This window comes from Phyllostomus hastatus, unplaced genomic scaffold (genome assembly GCF_019186645.2).
Source record: "Phyllostomus hastatus isolate PE091 unplaced genomic scaffold, TTU_PhHast_1.1 phas_contig_402, whole genome shotgun sequence".
In the NCBI taxonomy this organism is placed as follows: Eukaryota; Metazoa; Chordata; class Mammalia; order Chiroptera; family Phyllostomidae; genus Phyllostomus; species Phyllostomus hastatus.
In genome coordinates, this window is record NW_025333873.1 from 12,717,937 (window position 1) to 12,724,236 (window position 6,300).

The following is a 6,300-nucleotide window of genomic DNA, read 5'->3' on the forward strand; positions in this document are numbered from 1 at the left end:
CAAAGTATTGAAATATATATTAAATAAATATTTCTGCATGTGTAATACTGGGGGATTCTAAAGAGAATTCAACATGGTCCCTTCCCTGCTTCCTAAGAAATACTCTGACGCAGAAATTTTATTCCCAAGCAGTTGCTCTGGGAAGAGATTACTCTCAGTAGAATATGTGAACTCTCTAAGTGCTCAAAACTTATAATTGCATCTTTAAGTAAATAAAACTGTTGGGACATATTTCTCTACCACCTCAATATGTTATTGAATATCAGCCTAACACCGAACAAAGGTCTGTTTAAACTCACACTGAATTTCAGGATCACAGAGACTGAAAGCTAAGCCATGATTCACATTAACTCAAGCTAGGGGAGGCCCCCAAGACAGAGGTCTCCTCATTGTTACATTGGTCATGTGATATCATTACAGGAATTCTGTGACTCCCACCCACCATTTTTAGGGTTTCCGGAAAACCAAGATCCCAGACCCTGTTTGAAAAAATCATCTGGATAAGCATGACCTCCCTGGTCACCACAGAACAACACGTGTTGTGTGGAAGTCAGCTTTTGGTCACAGTGATGGGGGGATTTGGGGTCCCCGCCACAGCCCCCTGCGGGATCCTTCGAGCTCATACACTCATTCCGAAGCTCAGCCATCACTGTTAACAGGCAGAGAGCATGAGTGAAAATGGAACAAAACAATGCTTAATGGAGCCACTAACTAGCTCTTAGTAAGTAGACCACGGAATAAACCTATGCACTTTGAAAGTGGACAGCCAGGCCTGTTTCTTGGGTTTGCTGCCAAATGCCAGTGCCCACGCCTCTGGATACCCACGGTCATTCCAGTCCACAGATGACCCCTGGTACCGCACGATCAGAGAATGTGCAGGCAGTGGTTCAGCTGGTGCCCGTCTCTTCCTGCTCGCTGATATTGATTTCCCGTCAGCCGTGGCGTTTAGGTTCCGTGACAGCTCTGGGGTCGGTGCTGATTAAATCCCCTCTTATTTACTCTGGGAGACAATGAAGACGTCCTGCTGGTGCATTAAAAAAATCGATGCTACTGCTCATGACTGCCATGTGAGGCTGTTCTCGAACCCCTTCCCTCTTTGGAAACCCCGCGGCACAGGCACGCGGGCACTGGACCTCTCAAGTGCCTGCATGAAACAGGCGGGCCTGCAGTCAAAACTCCACTGCCGTTCGACAGAGTGTTAGCTCTTCGGGTTCCCAGGACTGAAGGCTCCTGTCAGATACCTAAGCAATAAAAGCACAAATGAACAAAATCCTAATGTCAGGGCCTCCTGAATGATACTCTACAGTCTTCTTTCTGGTGAGCAATACTTGAATTTCAAAATACATAATAAGAAACTAGGGACAAGAGGAAATAACTATTTTTTTTTCTTAAGAGTGTCAGATATGGAACCAGGGATTGGGGCATAAACCTGTGAGCTCATTTGCTCTTTCCCAAACACTGATATGCAGGTCAAGCAGCTAAGTGTTCTGGGGGTTGTTCAAGTGTGTTGATGCAGAGCAGCAAGGGGGACCCCTGCTTTCCTATTCTATGCCCTGTTTTGGTGCTGCTGTTACTTTAGTTTTTCTTTTTCTTTTTTTATTATTTGTTATTTTTTTTAAACAAGGGTCCCTCTGTGTCCCTCTGGGTCCCTTTCTCTTTTTTTTTTAAAGATTTTATTTATTTATATTTAGAGAGGGAAGGGAGGGAGAAAGAGAGAAAGAGAGAAACATCAATGTGCGGTTGCTGGGGGGCCATGGCCTGCAACCCAGGCATGTACCCTGACTGGGAATCGAACCTGCGACACTTTGGTTCGCAGCCTGAGCTCATCTTTTTCTTCTTTTAAATTACGTTTTAGTGATTATGCTGTTATAGTTGTCCCAATTTTCCCCTTTGCCCCCCTCCACCCAGCACCCTCCACTCCCTCAGTCTATCCTGTCATTTTTGTTCACAGCCATGGGTCACGCGTGTAGGTTCCTTGGCTGTTCCATTTCCTATGTTGTACTTCTCCCAATACCTGTAACTAAATGTAGAGCAATTAAGCCTGGGAAAAGCACAAAATGATAAGTTCAGAAAACAATGTAAAATGCCAAAGAAAAAGCACAGGTGATACTAGTAACAGCATGAACTTGTGGGGTCTAACTATGGGCCAGACACGGTTTAAGGAACTTTCCATCTCTAAACTCACGTAACCTTTACAACCAATGCATTAACCAGGCACTGAAAGTATGGTCCATGTTTTCCACGCAGGGAAATTAAAACACAAAGAGGTTAAGTGGCACAGCAGACTCATACAGTTTGTAAGAAACAGAACTGGGATTTAGCTCAGGAACTGTATGTAGCTCTTCAGCCTCCATCCTTAAGCAAAATGCCGTGCACGCTGCCACTCAAACATCAGAATGCCCAGGGCTAGCCAGGGCAAACAGGATCATTTTATAAGAATGCGATATTTCACTACATAAAAATCGAGTTTAAAAACAATAATAAATTACTAAGGCTGAATTTGCTCTTTGGAAACAAATTTTGCATTGTTACATGGTTTTCTTTCCAGTATAAAACCCTTATCGTCTATGAAGCATCTGTGTGTGTGTGTGTGTGTGTTTCAAGAATTGGGGCGTGAGAGAGAAAAGGAAGAAAATTTTGCAGGCGCATGAATGGTTTTGATTGATAATGAAATGGATTTATTCAGTTGCAATTTGAAAAGTCTCATTCAATTCCAATAATATAATTCAGAATTTAACTGTGTCACTATGGTACAAAGGTTTTGGTAAAAATAGACCTCCGTGTTCAGTCTGGGGGCAAAGGGTGGTGAGCAGAATCATGAATCACTTTAGAGTTCATTGTTACCTATTGAGAGAAGCTCTGTGTGACATGTCATTGGGTCCATGGCCTGGCGGTCCTGGGCTGCTGTGGACTGTGGAAGTCTGTTTTTGCCCAGCTTGTTTTTCCTGAACAGGCTGACATTTTACGGGAACTGTTAGAAGTGCATGAATTCTGCATCCAAACCATCAACTGATGCGTTAAGAAAAAGCAACTCGCTGTAGTCGCTAGCAGTACTTGTTTTTTTTTTCACCTTTTACCCCACTCTGCCTCATAGACATACTTTATATAAGCTTGTACCATTTCAGGTGAGATCATTTGATACCCAAAATACACATTCAACTTAAGCGTTTGCTATAAGAGAGTGAAATCTTAGAGAAAAGTGAAAATAGTATCGTTTCTCCAGCTGCAGTTAAGAACCAAGGTCACAAATTATGAATTTTAAACAGTCAATATATCACTCAAAAATCATTCTGGATAGAAAGATGGCATCTTTATTCAACTCGCTTAGGACTTTTAAAGTGTGTTCTCGCTTAATAGCTTTTTGATTTTTGACATGAATAACTTTTACAAATTGGATACTAATACGAAAAAAAGTTAACCCCTATCACAAAGCAATTGGATTTAATGGCATTTTTGTACCGAATTTCATAGTCAAGGATGCTATCTCCCACTATGCCCAGAAATTCAGCGAAAATTGACGACCTGAGAAATAAAACGCATGGTTAACATTGGCGTAACCCTGTGAGTCTGACGTTGCTGAGAAACACGCTCCCGGTGGAACAGGAGGTGCGCCGTCCAGTCGCCCCCCTCCCCCCCCAAGTACACAAGACTCTGCTCATCTTCAGACCCGGCCCATCCCGCCGGCTGTCGCTGCGTTTCCCTTTCGCATCTCAGCTCACGCTGGCGTAACAAAGAGACAGCGCTGTTCTAATTTCAGTAGGGTGACCTCAGTGCCCTAGTCCCACACCAGACTGCTCTCCACACTCGTTGGGGCCGCGTTTCCCTCGCGTGGACTCGCCCCTTCCACCACCACTCCCAGGACCCCTTTCTGTTAAAACCACGTGTGAGTACTGTCATCCGCAACACGAGGACTTCCGACCACTTGCCACAGCGCCGCCGCACGTGCCAGTGGACGGGAGGATTCCCTCGTCAATCCCCTTGGTGGGGTGGCTGTCCCCAGCGCACGGCGGGCCCTTCACTACGTAGATGCAGGACATTTTCTTTCACATTTCAGAAGCACGTTTCTGATGATATCTTTAAACAAAAATATAAATTGCTTGGCTTTATTTTCTTTTTTAAAATAGTTTTTTATAGTTTAATTTGTTGTTTTTCCTGGATATTTTACATAGCATCACAAACAGGAACAATTTCTATTTTACACATTGCTGTCTTTTTTTTTTAGAAGATTTTATTTATTTATATTTAGAGAGGGAAGGGAGGGAGAAAGAGGAAGAGAGAGAAACATCAATGTGCAGTTGCTGGGGGTCATGGCCTGCAACCCAGGCATCTGCCCTGACTGGGAATCAAACCTGCGACACTTTGGTTTGCAGCCCGCGCTCAATCCACTGAGCTACGCCAGCCAGGGCCTGCTTTATTTTCTTATACAAACCCTAACTAAGTACAGTTTCTGTTTCATTTTCCCAAGTTGAATATCCATTATTAATGTGAGCCATATTTTTATTTCCCTCCTTTTGTTTTCACCAGACACCCCTGTCCTAGAGGTTACACGACACACACAAATCTTCTCAGCCCTGGCTGGGTGGGCAACTTTAGGGTGAGTAATTTGGAGGCTGACCCGGGACTAAGGAGTTTCCCGGGCTTCAAGGGCTCTCAAGGTTCAAAACTGGGCCAGCCTCTGGCAAACTGGAGCAAATCCACCGTCATACACAGGACGGAGGGCTGTGTTCCTTCTGGCCTGGTCCAAGAGCAGCATTTCCCTGGGGTGCGACAGAAACGGTTATTTGTCTGTTTGCCAAGACGTTTAAATGGAAAATTGGTGTAATCTTGAAATAAAGAAGGAAGTAATGTTTTTCATCAAAATCACTCCAAAAAGGACTGCCAGCGCAGATAGCTTCACCAGAACTTTTTCCCAAAGAGTTAAAGAAGAAATGAGGCCAAACTTACATCATTCTTCCAGATAAATTAAAAAAAAAAGAAAAAGAAAGAAAAGGAACTATTCTGCCTTCCGGTTGGAGGTCACTTTGCTCTTTTATGTCACCATAATGTTGATTTAAAAACGCATGGCCTGGGCCTTACAGAAAAGGAAAATTCATGGTTTTAAAATCCCAAGAATGTGTTGGAAAAGAAAATTCAGCAAAATATAGACTATGATTAAGTTGTGTTTAGTCTTGAAAGTAAGGTTTTTAAATCGGTGTAATTTGCCGCCCTAATAGACTAATAGAGAAAAATCAGAAGATTATCTTAATGTATGCAGATTAATTAGTTCTTCACATTAGATGTCCAATTATAATTTAAATCAAAGAATATTTTTATTCTTGATACAAGATAGTGACAACACATGAGAGAGAGAAAACGTCCTTCTTGGTAGTGAAATGTCTAAAGCTTTTTCTCTGAGATCAAAAACAAGAAAATGAGCCCTGGCTGGCGTAGCTCAGGGGACTGAGCGCGGGCTGTGAACCAAAGTGTCACAGGTTCGATTCCCAGTCAGGGCACATGCCTGGGTTGCAGGCCATGACCCCCGGCAACCGCACATTGATGTTTCTCTCTCTCTCTCTTTCTCCCTCCCTTCCCTCTCTAAAAACAAATAAATAAAATATTTTTTAAAAAAAGAACAAGAAAATGATGGCCACAGTGCCCACCTTTGGATCCTAGCTAATTCATTAGCAGAAGGAAAACAAACAAAAATTATACACAGTAAAAGAATAAGATAAAACTGCCCTACCACTTTCCATTACCTATGTCGAATGTCTCAAAGGATTGTGGATAATTATTAGAATAAATCAGGTTATAAGCAAGTTCTGATTTTGGGATATAAGATAAATTTATTCCTTCCCAGTCCCCATTCCACCAGCTCCCCTGAGGGGGGACAGGACCTGCTTAAATGAAGAAATATGCCATTTTAATATTTTAGAAGACTCAGGATCACAGTAATGTCATTCTGTCTGGATTCTACCAGCTTTCCCCAAGCGAATCTCTAATATGGCGGTTTGTTGATCTTGCTAAGCTGATTCTAAAAGTAATATGAAAATGCAAAGGGCCAAGAATATCCAAGATCATCTTAAAGAACAAAAAATGGGAAGATTATTTCTCTCCTGGATTTTAAGACACATGAAAGTCACTATAAGTGAAATATCACGGTGTTGTGCCGAAATAGCCAGCTAACCCATGGAATAAAATAATGTGCTCTGAGAGACAACTGTCCATATAAGAGCATTTGACTTACACAAAACGTGGTCCAAAAGAGTAGAGCGAAGAAGCAGTGTTTCTCATAAATGGCACTGGTCCTATTTGGTGTTCATG